The following is a 23,066-nucleotide window of genomic DNA, read 5'->3' on the forward strand; positions in this document are numbered from 1 at the left end:
ATAGGCATAAATTATATTTATATAAGTGGACACCACCTACCTCAAAAGATCAAGGTTTAAAAAAATATATATACAACATATTGTGCAAATTTTCCAATAGTCCTCACAAAACTTGGTCTATAATGTATGCTAGTATTTGGTCAAAAGGTGTTGGCGATATTTTTAACCCCTTGTTTAATGCTCTCTAATATGTGTTGATGATTGCAATGATCATCTTGATGTCTCATTCATCTCACTCTTTACCACCATGCAACTCCTCTTGTCCGAAAGCATCCCATTTGTGGGAGAACCTTAATGATGTTGTAGCATCATAATGGATTTATGGAGCAAACATGGGATCTCAAGAGGAGGCCATGAGATATAGTGATGACACATTTTAGTATTGGTATATTATTTTGTTATGAAATTGGAGCATATAGACTTGATCTTAGGAATTGACTGATTTAAGGCATCAATGTCTATTCTCTCAAGGGAATGATTATGTAAATTGAAATACATACATTATGATGTCCATCATCATTTAGGGAGTCAGCAGTCTATCTTCAAGTGAGAAAGTGAGGACATGTCGAGAATTATAGAATGCAATTTGGACTATGGATCTATCTCCATCCCTCTAAAAAAGAATGAAGCATATATGCATTTTAGCCTCCTCCCTTGCCCTTCCCACTTTGCCATTTCCTTCATCACTTGTGCACTGATTATCTCTTCGTTTAACTACACTTGAACAAAAAAATGTTAAAAAGAGAGAGAGGGGTAAACATTTCTTGTGCCCCGCTATTCGTGATTACAATTTTTTGTGAGAAATTTTTTAAAAATTAATTTCCATCAATTCTTGATCATACTCTTATGGTTAGCAAAAACACACACACACACACTCACTCACTCACTCACACATAGATTTCCATGCTAAAACTTAGCGAATACCAAACCTCTCTTGCTTGAGGCAACAGGCTTGGGGACCTTTTGGTTGGTTTGGAATCCTGAACCAAAACTCTAAATAGCATATAGAGTAAATTTAAATGGATTAGAGATTAGAAATGAAGTCCAAGAATACTAGTACCAAACAAACACCAATCAAACTTTATGGCATTCATAGAAGCTTCTATACTATGGTGCGTGAATCACTAAGAGTGTCAGCATATCAAGTAGATAGCTTGTTGTACAAACAGACCCTATTGGACAAAATCTGAAATAACTTTTCCAAGACTGGTCCAAACACAATGTGGCAAATATCAAAACAACACTCTTGTACTTTCCATCTATGTAGGTGGCACTTTGTTGAAAATAGGAAGAATGAAATCTGTTCTAAAATTGACTATTATTTGGGTATTGTCTATAGCAAAACAGTCATCTCAAGCAAGAGTGCATCTTGAAGATAGGGAAACTCTTCCAATATAGACGTAGGCCTCCAAAAATCTTCCTCAAGTGACAAAACCTTACATTTAATCAAATACTCAATGATAAGTTGGAGCAAAGCTCCTTTTCTCATTGACCTATGATCTCCTCAAGGATACACTATATATGACCTTCTTCATCAATAGGTGGTAGCTCATCCACACAATCAACCTAAGTACCAAGGAAAGGCTTAAGCTCCTTGCATGGAAGATGTTGTGAATATTTGGAGAAGAAGAAAGTTCCAATCTATAATTCAAGTCTCTTATACACTTAATGATCCTATATGACACATAGTACCTATGAGCAAGCTTCTTGTTTGAGCCATCATTCAAAGTGAATTTTTTATAGAATCAATGTTATGGAATTATATTTATTGCAATATTTTATCGAAATTGTGAATGTATCATAGGTAAAATCAAAATTATGGACTTATCATGGTAATTTGGTAGAATTGATTATTGATTTTTTAAAATTTGTTGTATGATTTATGATTTATCACATGAGACACATGTGTGTGATATCATTCGCATTATGCCTGGTAGATAGATGGAAGGATATGAATGTGTGTTGTGTTGTGGTAAGAAGATAATAAGATAGAGTAACCAAATTTATTGTTTTTAGAGTGCACAATTTTGTGCATGGAATTTATGCACTCTTTAGCATGGAAATTATTACCGAAAGCTTTATAAATTTTATGCATCTATTAGTGCAAGGAGTTTATGTGTGCACTTGTGCACTAGATTTATTTTTTATGTATTTATTAAAGAATACTATTTTAGTAAAGCTATTAGAATAGAGTGCATTGTAATCTATTTGCATAAAAGCAAGTTGTGCAAAGTTAGGAAAAACAAGAACTCAAAGGGGATGCCTTTCAATATTTCGGAGACAAATACTTCCTCTAATATTATAGATACATACATAAGGGAGGGGCTTATCCATTCATGGGGGTAGATTGTACCTAATCTTGTGTCATGCAAGTTCTTGTTATTCTTTTCTCTCATTCAATTTGTTCTCTCTTTATTTTACTCTCAATTAAGTTTTACTCTATGGTGAAGGTGAGCACCATTGGTATGAGAGCAAGGTGATTGGTGAATGCGTCAACATCAAAGAAGAAGCATATATCCATCTTGAATGGTTGTGTCTTCATCCCCATCAAGGAACATCTTATTATTTGTTGGATGCAAGCTTTATACCAAAGTTTGTGACTCCAAAGGTCCTCATCCAAAATCTGTTGGTACTAGCTTCAACCTTTGAATGAAAATGATATTTTTGGAAGTGAATTTATTCTTTTTCTTCACTAAAAAAAGACAACATGCTAGCAAAACCATTCCTAGTAGTGGTTTCGTCTACCATAATTGATTTTGCTACATAGGAGGAGAGATAACGATTGGCTTCTACTGGTCTTTGTATGCTACGATGCTGGTCCTAAAACCACCCCTAGATCAAAGAATCTTTGTTAACCTTGTTGCACTCATCCACGCACAACTATCATTTAGTTTCAACTTGCACCTTATTTTCTTTTGCCACCACAATGAGTTTCTTCTAAGATTCAAGCTAATCCTTAACTATTCCAATTATTCTTTTGGGGTAGTGCTCATCACTTTTCAAGAAGGTAGGGAGGGGTTATTACCAAAGACCTCTTCACACACGTTATTTTTATTAAAAGGACAAAGAGCATGTTCCTGTGTAGGGGTTTTGCCTTGAAAAGACGCATGTATTTTATCTACTTTGTAGGATCTTCTGCAATCTATTATTGTGTAGTGTGCTTTCTCTTAATCTATTTCTTACACCATAAACTATTTCTATCATGTCGGGTCCCTCCAATACTAACAAAGTGAACATGGAAAATACAAAATCTCCATTACCAAACAACAAATTGATATTCTCCAATATAATTTAAATGTGATCGCATAAGCACTTCAAGAAGTCAAATAACAACCAAATCTTATAGTTCAAGATGAAGAGGATTGAATTGCTTAGATCTTGAAGGGTGTTTTCAATGCCAACAAACCAAAAAGGACCAAAAAATAAGTTGTAAGCCTTTCTAATTTTCAAAATTTGATAAGAAAAAGAATGAAAATTTTGTTTTATCTTGGGTGAGCAAGTTTGATGATTATTTCAATGAAGAAAATTTTCCCAAGAAGGATAAAATCAAGTATACAAGTAATTATTTAGTAGATAAAGCTTCACTTTGGTGGAATGTCTTAGGGCCATAGCACGAACCATTGTCAATAGGGGAGCATGTCAGATTGAAGGTCACTATAGGGGTAAGAGACAAAAGGGTGTAGGGATACTCAGAGATAGAACAAGATTAAAAATTGAGAATTTAGAATTTGGAAGATTTAATGGAGATATATAGAGGTAAAATTGAATGACTTCATTTCATACTACTTAGTAGAGCAATCAATTTGTAATACATCTGATAGATCTTATAGATATACTCAAGAGAAAGGCATATGCACATACTTGGGATGATAGCCTAATAAAAACTAAGACTATACCTTAGTATACACACTAATATAAAAATAATCTCTATTGAATATAATCTAAAAGCTATAGTTAACACCTCACAAACTCATGCATACATCAATCTATTAATAGAATATGATAGATGGCACACCATGGATAAGACATATGAATTCAAATTCATAAATCGTTGTGAATGCCCTTTATGGTCCTTTAGAAGAACTTTAGTCCTATAATTATAGTTTAATTACAATAGTAAAACATGGCATATATGTTACTCCAAATCCAAGAGAAACTCTATCTTTGTCATCTATACTATGTCTCCCAAAGGTAGAGATCAAGAATCAACCAATACAACTCAAGAGAAGCCCTATTTGAGTATCAAATCTCTATTTTAGCTTACTTCCCTATTCTTGACTATTATTTATGGACTAAAATAGTCCACAAAAAGAGCATGACCCATCAAAACTCCTATTTGATCATCATAAAAGGCTCCCGTGATGTTTTGGACCAATAATTAAGTGAGATCTCCTCTTCTCTCATTTTTCCTTGTTCAAAATACTCCCAATACTCTCTTCTCTCCTCTCCAATACATGAGCCTCCAGCCTACTTACTTTTTTTTTTCTCTTTTTCCCACCTTTCCCTTGTGTCCCCCCCTAGTTAGCATGCCATCATCTTTATCTTTGTGGCCATGTTGGATAGCATCCATCCAATTAGTCCAGTGGTGCCCTAAATTTACATTGAATGTTCTTCTAGATGTCATGCTTCATTCTCCACCATATAGCCCACAAAGCAAGTCACTAATCATTACTCAAAGCCACATGGTCATTAACTCCTAGGACTCCACTTGACTAACTCTTATTATCCTAACAATGAGCAAGGTAGAGAAGTCCACTAACCAAGAGGTCTATTAGTTACCATTCTATAGACAAAGTATGAATTCCTCCATATGACAAAGCATATCCCATTTTCACACTCCATGTCAAAACTCCCATGATACTGTCCTTGCACATTGGCTGCTCTTTAAGAAAAAGCTAAATAATATTTTCTTCCACTCCAATTTCATCTTCCAGCTAGATGAAATTGGTCCAACTTATCTTGGCAAGAAGGTAATATTGTTTCTATTTATATTGAAAGATTTTGGCAAATATTTATGTTGTTATGCTTGAGAAAGTTCCTGAGAGCACGATACAATGCAAATATGAAGATAGACTTTAATATTTCATCCAAGAAAAATTGAACTCTCTTAAACCTACTACACTTTATAAAGCTATTTCTTATGCCCATGATATCAAGAAAGAATTCCAATCTATTGCTTAAATGCTTTGTACTCAATAATCTCAACCATCTCATACCTTCAACAACAATCACAACTTGAAAAACCTTTTTTTTTTCATCTAGCAAGTATTCTCATTTCTAACCATGAAGTGACGATGTGCAAAGGTATTCTAACAACAATTTGAACAAAAAGGTAAAACCTCAAACTACAATTATTCAAACTAAAAAGGCCAAATTCGTTTTGTTATTGTTACAAAAAATTTAGACATTTTCAATTAGATTGCCAAGTTTCATTAGTCCCCAACAACAACCAAAATACCTTTCAATTGCATAACATTGAAGGAGAACCCGATTATACTCTTGACTAGACTACTAATACTTTATAGTATGAAGCTAGTAATGATGAAAAATCAATTATGCATATTTCTTTGCATGCTTTATTGAAGATGAAAGGTTATGTGTATAATTTGAATGTGACAACCTTGCATGATGATGGATGTTATCATGATTTGATTTTGAAAATTTTGATTAAGAGGTTGCAACAGGAAACTAGTTCTTCATTGTACAAAGTTAAATTTTCCTTTCAAGGAATTAGGTACAATGGTACAAAACAAAACAAGAGTTTAGAAATTTCCATGGGAAAATATAAAGAGAAATGTGATTTCTTAGTTGCACCTCTTCAATCATTAGACATTATTATTGGAATGTCTTTTAAACGTCAATTTAATCCCAATATTCATTATCATACTCACATTATAATATTTCAATTTCAAGGCCAACCTATCTCTTTGACTAGTGATCCAAAGTGAATTATTTCCACTAATTAGTCATATAGAACTAAGTGAGCACTTATGAAACAACATAGGGCATGCATGATTTTTGTGACTGAAGGTGAAAATTTTGACTCTTTAGCTACATTATAAGCCACACACTAAAAGTTTCTAGATTCATATAAACATTATTTTCTTGATGATTATTCATGTGAGTTGCCACCTTCACGAGGATAATCAAATCACAAAATTGAATTGTTTCTTGGTGTAACCTAGCTTCATAAAGCCTCATATAGACATAGTCCTTTGCATAAAAACAAATTCAAAGACAAGTGACCAAATTACTAGAAAAAGGTTTAATTCCTCTTAGTTCTCCTTTTGATGCACCTAGTTTATTTGTTGAAGAAAAATAAAACATATAGAATGTGCGTTGATTATCAAGCTCTAAATAAAGTATGTTAAAAATCGATACCCAATCCCTAGAGTTGATGACCAACTTGATAGACTTAAAGGAGCTAAAATTTTAGCAAAATCGAGCGTATGGATTTATCTTATGTATTTCAAACTTCATTCAAAACATAGTTCAGTCACTATGAATTTATTGTTATGCCTTTTGGTCTTACTAATGCACCATCTATGTTTTCTCAAATGATGATTTTTTTTTTGGATTATAAAGGATTCACCATTGTTTTCTTTGATGATATACTTATCTTTAGTAAATCAAAAGAGGAACATAAGAAACATCTTCGCATTATCTTTGATTTATTGTACAAAAATCAATTGTACACCAACATTGATATAAGTTTTTTTTTCAATATAAAATTTGATATTTGGGTCATGTAGTTTCTACCAAGGTTATTATTGTTGATCCTAAGAAAAATCAAACCATTAAAGATTGACCTAATCCTAAGAATCTGCATGGAATTTAATTTTTCCTAGGCTTAGCTAGATTTTATAGAAAATTCATTCAAAATTTTTCCCTCATTGCCTTGCCTTTAACCATGTGACTATACAAGAATATTATTTTCTCTTGGGATTGTAGTCAACAAAAATATTTTGACACTTGAAATATCTTTTGACCTAGCTAGTATTCTTAATTGCTTGATTGTCTTCCTAGTTGTTACTAGCACTAGTGGTTCATGTGTAGGTTAATGTGTAGGTTGTTGGAGCCATATATAGCTCACCCTATCTAGACTAGGTCTCACCTATATATATGTAGATTGTGATCAAAATGAGATAGTCTTTGGGAGTGTACATGGTGTGTCTCTTCTCTCCCTCTCTCATCTCTACACTACATATCTTCTCTCTCTACATGTCAACATGGTATTAGAGATATCATGATCGACTACAACCACTTCCTTGAAGAAGACAATCGAGAAGTATATCTATGTAGTATCTCTTCAATTCTTAATTCATGCTCTTTTCATGCTTAAATTTGATGTATTGTGTTTGTTACGAGAGCATCTTATGTTATGAGTTTTAAGCATAAAGAAGTTCACTCGATCATCATTTAGATTTCAGATATGTTAAATTGTAGATATGACTTGGTTGGATATCCTAAAAGTTTCTATTTGGGAAACTCTTAAGGAAATGCCTTTCTCAAGAAAACAAATCTTGTGATGTGCTAGGACTCACGAGCTTTCTTCTTATCAAATCCCTCCTCAATTTGGATTTCTGTGTCAAAAGTTATGTCAACTCACATAAATTGGACTTGAAACACGAAAACAAACAAAACAATAACTTTTTGTGCAGACTTCTATGACACAAGTTTGGTCATGATTACTCACTCTTGTGTTTCTTCATTTTTGCCAAAATTAGCTAGATCATCATCTATTCTCAACTAAGAAGTAAAGTGATAACATTTTGAGCGTTGTTCATATTGCTCGCCTATGTTAGACCACTTTTTTCTCTCACATTATGGGTCTCCTTCTTTTGGAGTATGCTTTTTGAACTAAATATATTTCCTTATAGCATAGCTTCTAAGTACAATTTGTTGTGCTACACTTTCATCTCGTTGTTTCGTATATAATGTGTAGATTTTGTGATCTCATATTGTATGTATTATCTCAGCTAGCTATGTCTAATTCTATAATCATCAACAATTTTCCTTCTAGACAACATTTTATTCCTCACTTTCAAGGACAAGGATTCATTGGGTGGAAGTAAAGATGCTAGCTACTAATTCTTGAAGGTGATGACTTGCATGATATTGTTCTTGGTAATTATGAATGTCCATCTAAACCAATTGGTTAGGCTCATTGTAATACCCTTGTAACTGAAGGACCTATCTTTGAAGAATGGAAAACGATTTATAATGAGTGGGTCATATATGACAAAGCATCTCGTTAATATATTATTTTTACTCTTCAAGAATCTCTTATGGTTGATGTATGTAATCTTTCAACCTCACAAGCTATATGGGAGTATTTGATAGCAAAATTTGAGAAGAAATCTATTACAAAAATACTTTATCTTGGTAGTCAGCTTAGTGAGTTACAGTACAACATTAGAACTTCTATGACAACACATATCAAATTATTCAAGTACATTATCAATCAACTTGTTGATGTCAGTGATGTTGTTTCACAAAAGAAATTGGTAACACAACTTCTTGACATTATAAAGGATCCTTCTTATGATAATATTGTTACCATATTATCTAACAAAGATAGGATCCATATTAATCAAGCTTGTATATCTTTGATTGAATATTCACGACATGAATGACGACACACAAATCAAGAAACAGTTATGATCTCACAAGAGGACACACAGTCAGAACAAATCGACCAATCTTTACTTGATTGAAGGCATCCCTTTCCACACTCTACACATACGAGTCATCACGCTAGTAACTTCTCTCATCTCAAGGTTCCCTAATAGACATTGTTCTTATTACAATAGAAATGGTCATACTACAAATAATTGATAGGAAAAACAATATGATGAAGAACATGGTATTACAAATAAATAACCATATTTATCTAGAGATTATTCTCCTTGTAACTATTGCAAAAAGAATGATCATCCAAACCCATCTATGTTTCAAGAGGCATTTTGATTCAGATTGTAATATAGCATATATTGCTACACATGACAACATTATTGAAGAAGCAAATTGTGTGAGTTATTCTATCTCTCTAGAAAGGATACTTCATGTTCGTGATGGATCTCTTTTTATTATTCATTTTGGTACTAGGGGAAACATGACATATCAGTCCCAATGGTTACATAATTATCATTCTATTCCTGCCAAGAAATTGGTTTATGTTGCTAATGACACAACCTGTCAAGTCAAAGGTATAGGTGATCTATATCTTGATACTCTTTCTTCAACATGAATTTTTCATGGAGTTTTACATATCCTAGATCTACAAAGGATTCTTCTTTTAGTTGCAAGACTTGTGGATCTTGGTCTCTTTGTCAGTTTTGACCATACCAAGTGTTGCATTGAGAAAGTTGGCCAAACCATAGTTATTGCTTCTTGAAGTGGTAATCTTTTTGAGTTTTCTCTAAATGAAGATGTTGCAAATGTTGTTACAGCTCTCTTGAGGATTTTAACAACAAAATATGGCATCATCGCTTTGTTCACTCTAATTTTTCTAAGATTGTCGATCTTTATTGGGGAGACCTTGTTTAAGGTATGGAATTCAAAGCTCATCCTCATATGGGTGTTTGTGAATATCATGCACTTGGAAAGAGTTTTCTAAACCCTTTTCCATTTCCACCACAACTCATTCTAGAGATTTGCTTGATCTTATTCACATTGATATTTGAGGACCTTTTTCTTCATCAAAATCTCAATATTGGTATTTCATGAATTTTATTGATGATTTCTCAAGATACACTACTTTTTTTCTCTTGCGACACAATTCAAAAGTTTTATTATCTTTTAAAAGCAATATCAAAAAGTTGCAGAACTTCATATTGGTCATTGCATCAAGAAACTTCGCAATGATAATGGTGGAGAATACATTTCAAATGGTTTTGATGATTATTGTAATAATCAGGGTATTCATCATAAATATATGGTTTGATATGCTCCTCAATAGAATGGTATTGTTGAATGTAAAAACACAACTATTCTCAATGTCATGCAATGTATGCTCATTCATTCTGGCCTTATCTCAATTTTTCTGGGCTGAATCGATCTTAATAGCAGTATTTGTGCAAAATCATCTTCCTACAACTCCTCCTTCTAGTAAAATACCAATTACTACTTGGACTGGTGAAACTCATATTTCATATTTTTGAACGTTTGGATGTATTCCTTATATTCATGTACCCAAAGAGACTTGCAAAAAACTTGATCTTCTCGATTTGAAAGTAATTTTCATTGAATATTCAACTTTTTCTAAGGGATGCAAGTTTTATGATCCATCTTTCAAGAAGGTAATCATAAGTCACAATGCTATTTTCAATTAGCAACTTATGGGCATCACATGGTCTCAGGAGGATGCTGGGCGGACATGGTCACTAGAGGACATTGATGATACAAAGTTATTACTCACTTCTTTTCGTTATCTATATCATGATGATGAACCTCCTTCATGGGATAATATTGACTCTTTAAATTAGGATTCACAACAACCTGCACCTATTATTGTTGATGATGACCTTAGCGTTGATCTTTATGTTGATCTTCCAATTGATAATGAGCATGGTACTTGTCATGTTTATGATGCTGATATTCTTGAGAATGTTCTCAATATTTGTGAAGACCCTATCTCTTATAATGATGCCATGTCATCCCCACAAAAGGAACAATGGCAGGAGGCCATGGAAGCTGAGTATGAATCTCTTATCTCTAAAGGTACATGGGTTCTAACTAAGTTATGACCTAGATGTATTGCTAAATGCAAGTGGTTTTATAAGACTAAAACAAAAGCAAATGAAACATGTGATAAATTCAAAGCAATACGAGTTTCCAAAGGTTTCTCACAAATTCTAGGAGTTGTTTATCAAGAAACTTTCTCACTTCTTCTTCGTATTTCGAGTATTTGGGTCTTGTTAGTTTTTGTTTTTGAGTTTGATTTGGAGGTTCACCAAATGGATGTGAAAACTACTTTTCTTAATGGAAATATCTTCCTTACAAAACAAGGTTTTATCTCTTGTTTTTCTCAGATCCTGACTTATATGTCAAGCGATGCAATGATAGTTTTGTTATTCTTGCTCTGTATGTGGATAATACCATACTTGTTTCTAACAATCTCAACTTCCTTCAACAAGTAAAGAAGGTTTTATCTTCTACATTTGACATGGTTGATCTTGGAGATATACACTCATGTCTTGGTATTCAAATTCAATGCTATTGAGAAAATGGTGTTTTATTATTGCATCAAACAAAGTTCATTGAAGATATAATTCAAAAGTTTGGTTTGGGTTCTACACATCCTACTAGTACTCCTTGTCTTGTGAGCTCTACCAAAACCTCTCACTTTTTTGCAGAATGATGGACAATTGGCATTACATCAACCTTATGCTAATCTTGTTGGATGTCTTCAATTTGTTGGCTTAAATTCTCACCCTAGCATTCTTTTTGCTGCAAATTTTATTGAACAACATCTTAGTTCTCCATGTCTTAAACATTGGATTGCAACTAAATAAGTTTTGAAGTATTTGAAAGGAGCTAAAGATTTTGGGTTGATTTATCAATGCTAATGAAGCTCCAATTGTAAGAGATGGGGAATACGGGGGGAATATAGTAATAAAATGATGGAGGAAAATACCTATTATACTGGTGGGTATATAAGACGTAAGGGACTTTACATTTTTTCCCATCAGATTATAATAACAAGTCTCCTTCATCTTCTCTCCCTCTCTCCAGCTTTCATGGCTTCCTTTCTTCATTTTCTATCTTTCTCTCTCTTCTTCTTGTATTTCTCTCCTTGTCACTCTCTTTCTCTCTCTTCTACTTCTCTTCTTCTCTCTTCTACAATCTTCTCTCTCCCCTTTCTCTCTCCCAGTTCCCTCCTTGACAATTGGTATTAGAGCCATAGGTTCTTGATCGAGTTGGCTAATATTCCATTCAGTTGTCTCTTTTTAGTCACACAGATCTAAGAGCCACATGTACACATGTACATACATGAAATGGAGCAGCAATGGAGTTATTAAGGATTTTTGGACCACAAAACACCATATTGGGGAATATGGGAATTTCCCATAAGTTTGGGACATGTGGTCAAATCTTTGGATATGTCATAACTTGAACACTATAACTCCAAATTGAGCACTCTATAGCTCAATAGATTCCATTTTTCAAGTGTTTTCCAATGATAGGTGAGATCATATGGTTTTGATAAACTTATGGGCATGTTATCTGGGCGCCACCCTCTTAGTATTAAAAAAATGGGAATTGGGAGATTCCCAAACTCACTAATATTGTGTTACAAGGATTGCAAGTGTGGAGCATTAATGGAGTCTTGGACCAACTTTGGAGGTCGGAAGACCAGATTTAGTAGCTCATGTGTCATTTTTGGCCAATTTTGAATGTACTTTTCTTTAAAAAACAGTGGTAACAGGAGTAGAAGAGGATACAGTTACTGTTACTTTTTAGGGAGAGTCTTTCTCTTTCTTTCTTTTCAAGCTTTTCTCAACCTGCCATGGAGGAGATCAACCCATTATCTCCACTCTACTCCATAAATCCATATACTCTTCAAGAATAAATGGCATAGAGAGCCTCTAAGCATCAAGAGCTACATGTTGTATACCATTTTAGTGGTAGTGGAGTCATGGTTCTTTCAGAGATCCTATAAGGGCCTACTCAGGATCCATGGCTACTGCACCTGCAGGGTCAAGATTGGCAAATCCAACAGCATTAAGAAGCCTTTCTAGGTCTTGGAGCTTATGCTCGGACTGGACTTCAATGAGGAAGGCAGGATCAATAAGAAATCCCATGCAATTCTTCCACCTACAAGGAAGTGGTCACGTCCTCCATCACTTTCCATTCATGTGTTTGCCATAGCCAACTTGCAACTCTAGCAAGCCCCAAATCCCTAATAGAAACATTGGCTCCCCATAGATGCCTAGCAATGTCGGAGGCCTGCATAGAAAGTCACATATAATGCCGCCGCCTTGCTTGAGTCATTTGTTGAACATTCATGTTGCTTCATCATGTTGTGGAAGATGACATCCACAGAGCAAACTAATAAAAGGCAAGAAGAAGAAGAAGCAATAGAAGTAGCAACATCAACTTTTTGCCATCTGGTTGTTCAACTGTGATGAAGCCCTCAAGTTGAGATCCCTCGTACGGGACCGAAGCTTGCTAAGCTCCATACTGCAATGGGAGATTCACATATATTTCCATCTTGATCATCAAGAAAACCATCAGCAACTCATAGACAAGTAGACTGCAATACACTGCAAGTAGCAATTTGTTTTGTAGGCATTGATGCCTGTTGGCGTAGATAGTGGTGGTGGAAAATAAAGAAAGTGGACTTGAACAATCACAAACAATGATGGAAGCATGCCTCCAAGAAGTAAAAATGCAATCAATTCACAAATCCGATTTACTATCATAGGGCAAAGGTGCTATGCAAAGTACATGGTTGAGATTTGATACCACAAAAATGTCACCAACACACACAAATCAACCAAGCTTAGGATGATAGCTACTATAAAGAGATGTGCATTCTCCATTGCATTAATCTTGACAAGACATCAGCTTCAACTGATTAAGCACACAAAAAATTCGATCATTTGTAATAGACCTAAATGATAGCGCCTATTCACATGTCCAGTTGAAGCATAATGGCTCCAAACTATAATCTTTTAAGTCTTTTTTCATCCAAATATGACTTGTTGCAAGCTTTGAGATAGCAACGAGATTTCCATAGGCTATTTTTTTGGGCTTTTCAGGATCTCCATCAATAAGGACTTATTTCACTTCCTCCAGGTCTCCCCTTGCTTCCTATGATGAAGGACATCTTGTGAGCACCTACTCAACATTAGCTATACTCAAGATTCTTGGAGATGACTTTTCTCAAGTTCAACAATATATGTTGCTAAGCTCAATGCAACGGTTGGAGCTGGCTCATGGAAGATTTACACTGGTCAATACAAGATCAAAGACATAATTGTGTTTTGATTATTGTGATGTTGCTATTTTGACAATGCTCAATGATTGGTCTAGATTGGATTCTGAAAAGGCATTGAAATATATCTTAGAATGCAAGTCATATGATGATGGGTTTAGCTTGTCACTTGGCTTGGATTCTCATGTACAAGTGGTGCTACATATTGTGCAGTTGGCTGCTTTGAAGTTGATGGGCTATATGGTACCTGATCCAGTGTCTGGAGTGTTGGCATCAATTGTTTTGGATGTGAATGGCCTTATACAATGAAATAGTCACAGGTAGGAGGTTTCCAAGGAAGGATAAACAAGTCATCCGATACTTGCTATGCATTCTGGGTTGGGGGAGTACTCAATCTTCATGGAGTTGGGTATCTCTGGGACACCAATGCATTGTGTGCCTTTTTATTAAGCTATCAAAGTGAGTTTGGTGGTTTAGAAATTATCCAAGGGAAGTACCAAATTTACTAGATGCTTATTATGGCCTTTGTGGGTTCAACTTGCTTGGAGAACTAGGCTTGAAAATTTTATGTTGTGAACTAGGTATCTAAATTACAACACCCCCCCTTCGAAGACAACTGAACTTCCATACCTATTTGAGTTGCATAGAGATAAGGATCTCATGTTGCTTAGACACTATTGCATGCATTTTAGATCTCTAATTGATAAGATTATCTTGTTTAGAGAAAGCACATGCTGATGGATTCAGTGATTCCAAGGAAGGTGAGTTGTTGACTAATTGTGCAACCCAATAAGGGAAAAACCAAGCCCAATGAAGATGTTCAAAAACAAATTAGGGATGCACGAGAACCAAGGACTGAGAACAACCCTGAAATGGATTACAAGGAGTATCCTCATGACATTGGAAGCCTCAATGCTCTTAATGACACTCTATACAGGCATGAACCAAGGCATAATCAAAGACATGAGGTTGTTTTGGAAAGACAGGAGGCTACACTTGCAGGCATAGCAGCAAACACAGAAAATCATGCTGAGATGATGAAGGAAATGCGTCAAATGAGAATGAACATGGACACACTTAATGCCAAGTTCCCAATCATGCCCATACATCATATTGTATCCATGACCCAACATACATACATAACCCCTACATGATTTATTGAATAACCCCTTGTAATCATGTAGCATAGTAGTACTCTGGACTACCCTACCCTTCCCTATTTTGTAATAAGTGTCCTTTTTTAAAAAGGGAAAAAACCTTTGGGTGGGGATGGAATGTAAGAGATGGGGAATACGGGGGAATACATGAATAAAATAATGGAGGAAAATACTTGCTACACTGGAGGGTATATAAGATGTAAGGGACTTGATATTTTTTTCCATTAGATTATAATAACAAGTCTCCTTTATCTTCTCTCCCTCTCTCTAGCTTTCATGGCTTCCTTTCTTCCTTTTCTGTATTTCTCTCTCTTCTTCTAGTATTTCTCGCTCCTCATCACTCTCTTTCTCTCTCTTCTGCTTCTCTTCTTCTCTCTCTGGCAATCTTCTCTCTCCCCTTTCTCTCTCCCAGTCCTCTCCTTAACGCAAATTCTCTACATTCACTTCAAATTTTGGATTACAGAGATGCAAATTAGGCAAGCTCTCACTTATCTATGCATTGTACAAGTGGAAATTGTTTCTTTATCTGGTTGTCTTGTTTCTTGGACTAGTAAGAAACAATGTTGTGTTTTTGTTTCCACTACATAGGCTGAATATGTAGTTGCATCTTTTGCAGCTCGAGAGTTAGTATGGCTTCGACAAGTTCTATCAGATATTGGCCATCCTCCTCTCTTTAACACACCACTTTGATGTGATAACCAAAGTGATATTAGTCTTGCTAAAGACTATGTTCAACAACAAATCTAAACACATTGCAATGTATTATCATTATGTTAGATATGAAGTAAAGAAAGGCACGATCATGATTGAACATTGTCCAACTGATCAAATGATTGCAAATATATTCATCAAAGGACTTAAGGAAGCACACTTCACTTTGCTCTGCACTCAGAACTTTGAGTTGTCTCAATTTCAATCTTTGGGAATTAATCTACTATGACATTGTGCCATTGTACATACTCCTTGTAGGCACCATAACTTCACATATGCACATACAAATTTGACCTCTTGGTGTTAACCCTCAGACGAACAAGGTGGAAAATATAGAAAATCTAAAGCAAAAGACAAGGCCAAGGCAAAAGTGAAACGGAAGACGAAGGCACACGAAGAAAAATATGGAAACATAAGAAGTGCAGAAAAGTCCTAAATCAAGGAGAAAGGTGCACAAGAAAAAATGCAAGTCAATACTTTTGTAAAAGAGTGCAAGGTGCATCATGATTTATTTTAAGAGCGTTGGGCTCTCACCCGTGCAAATTGTAAAGGTAGATGGGCAGTAGGAAGGATGGTAGGAAGATAGAAGGACAATGGGAAAATGGGCCTAGTAGGCCACGGTCACCCATGTAAAAAAGGGGATAACCGCCCAAAAGGGATGTAGGGTTTTTTATATAAAGTTGAAAATGGAATGAGAAGCTCATTCTTGTGTGTGGCCAAACGTAGCTCTCCTCCTCCTCCTCCTCCTCCTCCTCCTCCTCCTCCTCCTCCTCCTCCTCCTCCTCCTCCTCCTCCTCCTCCTCCTCCTCCTCCTCCTCCTCCTCTTCTTCTTCTTCTTCTTCTTCTTCTTCTTCTTCTTCTTCTTCTTCTTCTTCTTCTTCTTGTTTGCTTGAGCTTGTGCTTGAGAGAGGGAGTGTGAGAGTGTGAGGGAGTGAGTGTGTGATGGTGAGGGTTTATGGTGGAGAAGCGCTCCATCCTCTCCTCTCCTCTCCTCTCCTCTCCTCTCCTCTCCTCTCCTCTCCTCTCCTCTCCTCTTGCTTGCGGTGATGGAGCTTGGAGCGTGGGGAGGCCTAAAAATGACTCCTTTTACTTTACTAAACTTACCTATTTTTTTCAAATTGTAATTTAAAAATTTCTTTTGTAAATATAATCTTGTAAATTTTACTAAATATAATACTCTTTCTTTTGAATTCATGTGGTGTCTTTACATGTTCTATAAGAAGGTGGACCTCTCGAGTATGCGAGTATGTGCATTGTGGCATTGATCACATGCCATCTTAATGCTCCTAATAGAGTAGGGCCTACAAAAATTCCAAGCACTTTGGTCATGAGGCATCCACATCTAGAGCCCCTAGGTGACTTCCCTATGTTGCACCATATCCAAATCATGGGCTTCCCTATCCCAGATCACGAACCAAATGGCTCCATTTGCTCCCCCTAACTAGAGACTAGCAGCTCCTCAAGGTGACATCAACCATTTGGCCCATTGCCTCTAGGCTTTCCGATGATAACTCACCCACCTAGTGATGCCCTAAGTCACAAAGCTAAAGAGCCCAATGAGGAGGACAATTATACCATCTCATTTGTCTCTTATGATGAGGGAAAAAATGTAGTGATCATGGACTATAGGCTAGTTTTGGTTCTGATATTGGGAAGAGGTAAAGGGTGTGGATTTTCACCCTTGCGTGAGATTCTTGCATGTTGGACTTGTAGCCAACTTGACCACATCTCCATCTAGTTCCCTCAAAAACAAGAACCATCCAAGGAGAATGAATTTGACCAAAGGTGTCTCGAATGTGGAGCTCTCACATGTATCTTGATTACCCAAAGAGAAAAGCTATCTCCAACAAAGATATCATACCCATTGTACCCTTGTTGGCCTTTGTAGTTGAAATGCTGAGAGATGAGAATGCAATTTCTTGAGGTATTAGAGTCTTTTCCTTCCAATCCTCTTAGGATTATACTTCTTTCCTTGGTTACATGGAAAATGTATGAAGAACTTGGAATCTTTTGCAACTTTTTTTAACTCTCTATATTTGTTGAACTCATCCTAGATGACATTCATGGTTGAAAAAATGACATTCTTCAAATTGAATGAAACATTGAACATTGTCATAGCATTATCAAAGCTTGAAGGAAGGAGAACAACTTCTCTACAAGGGACTATTTAGTGATTTCCTCTCCAACATAGATGTCAACTTGGATATTAGGATCTACTAGACTTCTTTTATTTTCTCTAGCATCACACCTCGAGGATATCACTCATGAATATATGTGTGCATCAAGTGGATTCAAAACAAGATAATTTAAAAATCCTATTTTTTTCTTTTTTTACATATGGAAGGGTGTAATATAAAGGAATTATTTACATATTGACTAGAAAATGGTTATGTTTTATTTAATAAATATTCATAGATAAGGATATTTATAAATTGGCCTTGAACTCACATGATGTAGAGGATATATATATATATATATATAATGAACACCGTGAGCATCACACCTTCCTAGAAAAGGGGGTCCTTTACTAGCTGGGATCTCCTCTCCAATGAAAATATCTTCAAATCCCAGGAAATCAAGACCTATGGTCTTCCCTCACTTACCTCCATTGGCTTTGGAAGTGGAGTAAAAGGAAAAAACTTAGAACTTACATTACATCATAAGAAATCAACCTGAATCCCACAATGCACAAGAAGACATTCCAACTAGTCAAAATGTGTCCACATGCACCATAGGATCTAGATGAAAAAAACAAGAGGATACACCAAAGATAGCATTATTTGAGGTCATCTTGCTGTGCAAATTCTTCATATTCTCTTTTTTGATAATGTGGTACCTATCAATGTGATATAATAAAATGCTAATGTATGAGATAACAATATATTAGGCTACAATGGGCTTTTTTCCATCAACATCCCAAAGATGTACATCATAAGAGGATTCACTTAAGGAGAAATGAATATGAAGACAATGCACTCTGAGCGTGTCATTGCTTGACAAAGAAAATGTAGAACCTTTAGAAAAAATGTCTTGACTTTGTAATTGATTTTTTGGCCATAAAGCAAGAAGTTCAACCATGAATAGCTACAGTGGTGCTATCAGAAAAATGTAGATAGATTATGGATAATATACACATCATAAGAGGATATGAGGATATCATGAGATACATTGTCTAGCATTGCTCTTTCTTTCTAATGTAGTAAATAAAAATGCTAATGTGCTATATAGCATGTTGTATAGAGTCCGCCAATGTGTTATTTCCCATTAACAACCTAAAGATGCACATCAAAAGAAGATACTCCAAGTCGCAATATGATGATATCAGGAGGATTTCACAATGAAAAACTTATTATCAGACACTATTTTTAAGGTTCAAAATGCAAGATAAAAAATAGTTTGCAAAAACTCAATATGTATATACTATAGAGGATCCTCACATGACACCTTCTATGCAGCAAGACTTCCCACCTCATTGTAAGATAATGAAATGCACTTTTCAAGGAACATTAACATCTTGTAAGAATTTTGATTTTACTTTGTCTTATTTCTTTAAGCATGTAGACTAAGCTTTAGTTTGTGCAAATGTATTTCCATCAACAAGCGTGGAATGGGAGCCTCTAGAGTCCCTAAAACATACATTGCATATCAGGCATGTTGAATTTGAAAACCTTATTTGATGATCCCCCATCATCATTCTTCATAAAAAATAATTTATATTTTGCATTTTCATTATATATTGTTTCACCAAAACATAAGTATTTGAAAGGTTGGCCGAGCTTCCTACACCTAATCTCAATGGATTAATAGATTAGGATAATCCTAACAATGGAACCATCTAGGGCTTCAAGCTAGTTGCTTCCTTGTACAAGGTCTACTAGGAGAGAATTGTTTTATTTTTAAGATTTCTACAAAAGGCCCTACTTTTGGTGCAGACTTGATAAATTGCATGAGAATGTGAGGAAATGGAGACTTTCTAATACATGGATACAACTTGATCATACCTGCCAAGTGAATGGCTAGGTTATAGTGGCTTGCCAGGTCTATGTGTTGAGGTAAGAGCATTTGTTGTGCAATGTCATATGATCGGGGGAATCTTAGGCTCACTCTTGGTTGAAATCTATTGTAGTGTTCAAGAACCAATCACAATACCCTTTTGTGAGATAAAAGAGGATGTCACTACCTAGCATATATTATCTTGGGAGTGGTTAAACTCTATAGTATAGTTATATGAATATCTATGACTTGGTATTTTTAGATTCATAGTAGATGAGACAAGGGAAAATTGATTGGCTATCACGACTATCTTCAATGGGGTCCCAAAAAATGTGATGGTCAAGAGAAAGATCGTGTGTTCTTCATTTGAAGCAAATCTTATAGCAATATACCAAAGTTGGTGAAGAAAGAAAAGCAACATGAGCATATCTCCATATGTGAGTAATGGAGGTTATCACAAATAAAAGCCGATGCCATGATGTAAGGTACATAGATAAGAAAGTGACAACAAAAATCCACATCCAAGAGAGTGATATTCTCTCCATAGATATTTTTCTTAGTTGGTAGGATAATCAAATCAGTCCTCAGAAAAATCTCATGTTTAATCTCAAGCTTTCTTAATATAATTTGTCTTCAATATATAGGGTTCCATAATAGTTGATTCACTACAATCATTGACAATTGCAAGTTTGAAGGAATGATTGGAGGTTGCCCAAAAAGCAAGGACAAATCTCTCAAAGAGAATTCATGATTCATTGCTTTGCTGAGGAGGGATTCAATGACAAGATATCTCTCTCTATGATGAATATTTATTAAGGACAAATCTCTCAAAGTGAATTCATGATTCATTGCTTGCTGAGGAGGGAATCAAGGACAACATATCTCTCTCTATGATGCATATTTATTAAGCATGTCTAATGCCATGCTTCAAAGTGCAAGATAACATGCAGATACCCTTAGAAAGCATCTTAGTAATGGTCCAAGCATGGAGGCATTTTTTCAAAGTATTGCAATGACAAATATCCCAAGCCCACCAAAAATTTCACTATGGTGCATAAAGTAGTACCAAGGACTCCCATGTTTGAGAAGACAACAAATTTGCAAGGGAATAAGGAAACTGTGAAATGAAAGAGTAGAAAAATGATAGGTACAACATGAGCTTTCTTTGACAAGACAAGATCTATCATGGAAACTAGGGAGTGATGAGAGAGAAAGGCTTCCCTCAAAAGATCTCCTTTCATGGGGTGAAAGGAGATAGCACATGTCCCATGGGCAAGATTTCATGTGAGGGATCTAAGCATGGAGAAACTTTGCACCACATAAAAATGTTAGAACAAGATGCATGAATACCAATGAGAAAGCAATTCATAGTTGTGGAGCACAACATCAATCTAGCTTTGTACTATGCAATACATAGGACTCTACAAGGTTGTAGAGTGAAGTGTATGGGAAAAGAAAAAATGAGGCAATATACTACAAATGATATTACACATACTCACAGTGTGGATAAAAATATAGTATAAGCCCCAGGAATCCCTCTTTTCTAGAAGGTATACATAGGTACAAATATCACAAATGAAAAGATATACAACTGAATGAGTGCATAGTTCATGCTAGAAAGAAGCACAAGGAGAGTAAGCCATGTGGTTGCTAAGATAGATACCACCATGCCCATAGCAATGACAAGTCCATTAATTCCTTCAACCACAACATCCTTAGGGTCTGCAAAGTGGACACATGGGGCTGCAAGTGTCAACTAGCATATAAATGATTTTGGTGACTAGTACGTTGTCATGCCACTATGCGCAGACCGTGTGAAAAACTCTAAGTGTGGCTTTCTTATTGATCTAGAGAGCCAATCCTATTTTAGACATTAGTGTTAGTGTCTGTACTATGGATGGTTTAAAAATATTAGATTTTTGAACATGTTTAGCCAAGTTTTCATATTATAGATATTAGCTCTTGTAAAAATTTAAAAAAAATCTAGAATAGGATGACATGTATAAGAAAGTAGATAGCTTTCAGCCATTTGGAGAGGAATTTATGTCAAAAGAAAGATTAGTGAAATCATGTGACGTGCGATCATTGTTTTCAAGCAATGAACAACACTCTGAAGTGGGAGATGAAGAAGGAGTGATCTGGCAAAATTCTAGTCAGGTGTCTTGATATATTACCCCCTTTCAGAGCCAATGGAAGCATCAGATTGGTGATTTGAGCAACATTATAGAGAAAGGTATTATTTTATGCACATTTTTTTCTACAAGAGATTTATCTTCTCATAATGTAGAAACAAATTGACAAGCTTCACCTTTGTGAGTATTCTTCTACATCTTCTATTTCTTTCGGTGAGTATTCTTCTACGTCTTCTATTTCTTTGAACCCCTTCTCTTTCGTCTACTCCTCTCCTTGAATCTCCCTTCACCCTGTTGTCTCTTACCCCTGTGGTAGACTTTCGACCCCAAACCCTCCAACAGTGGTGAATCTGACGTGAAAGTTGGCAACAGAGTTATGTAAAGATGGGGGATTTTTCTAGATCAAGTGGTAGTGATGCTTTACAACATATGCAAACTCAATAGAAAGTAGAAAGAATTGATTTCTTAGCTGTGAATGAATTGCAAGCAGTGGGACAAGAATTGAAGCAATTTAAAGGCCAAAATGTTTCATCCTTCATCTGGTTGTACGAAGATAAGATGTTGTTTCATGGGGTACCGCAGTATGCATGGAGTATGTATTTCTCCTATTTGGCCATGCATGCTTTGCATGATCAGATTGATGAGTTACATAGAAGAGATGCTGATTGGGCAGCTTTCAAGAAAACTTTGAGAGAAGAGTTTTTCTTGGAAGATGCAGGATTGGTAACTAAAAAGACATTTATAGATTGGATTGAAAAGCCCAATAAAGGGTTGGCTACTACAGCTTTGCTCCATGAATTTGAAAGTTGGTATGCGCAGGCGGATGCCTATGAGTAGCAATCATTAGAGAGTCAGAAAACCAATTTGTTTCTGAAGGTTGCAGATCCTTTTTTGGAGAAGAAGCTAACTGGTCATTTAGAAGATGCCTCTGCTGAAATGGTACTAAAGTCAGAGTGGGCCAATGTCACTGAGGCAGTTGGTAAAGAGAGAGTGGATGAAATTAAGATGGGGTACAAGCACCACACCTACCAATGCTCAGAAGGGGACTGAAATTACAGTCAAGGTGCCTGTAGCTATGGCAGAACAATCGGCTATACGTGTTGGTCATGGCTCTTAAAAGTGATGTTGTGG

The 23,066-nt window shown here is 35.6% G+C and overlaps 1 pseudogene; it reads left to right on the forward strand.

Annotated features, from left to right (window-relative positions):
- The first annotated feature begins 12,681 nt into the window (after window positions 1–12,681).
- Window positions 12,682–22,985, forward strand: LOC148033890 (geranylgeranyl transferase type-1 subunit beta-like; annotated as a pseudogene).
- Window positions 22,986–23,066: the final 81 nt, after the last annotated feature.

Source organism: Lygodium microphyllum, chromosome 7 (genome assembly GCF_053477565.2).
Source record: "Lygodium microphyllum isolate KBCC chromosome 7, Lygodium_microphyllum_v1.1.10, whole genome shotgun sequence".
Taxonomy (NCBI): Eukaryota; Viridiplantae; Streptophyta; class Polypodiopsida; order Schizaeales; family Lygodiaceae; genus Lygodium; species Lygodium microphyllum.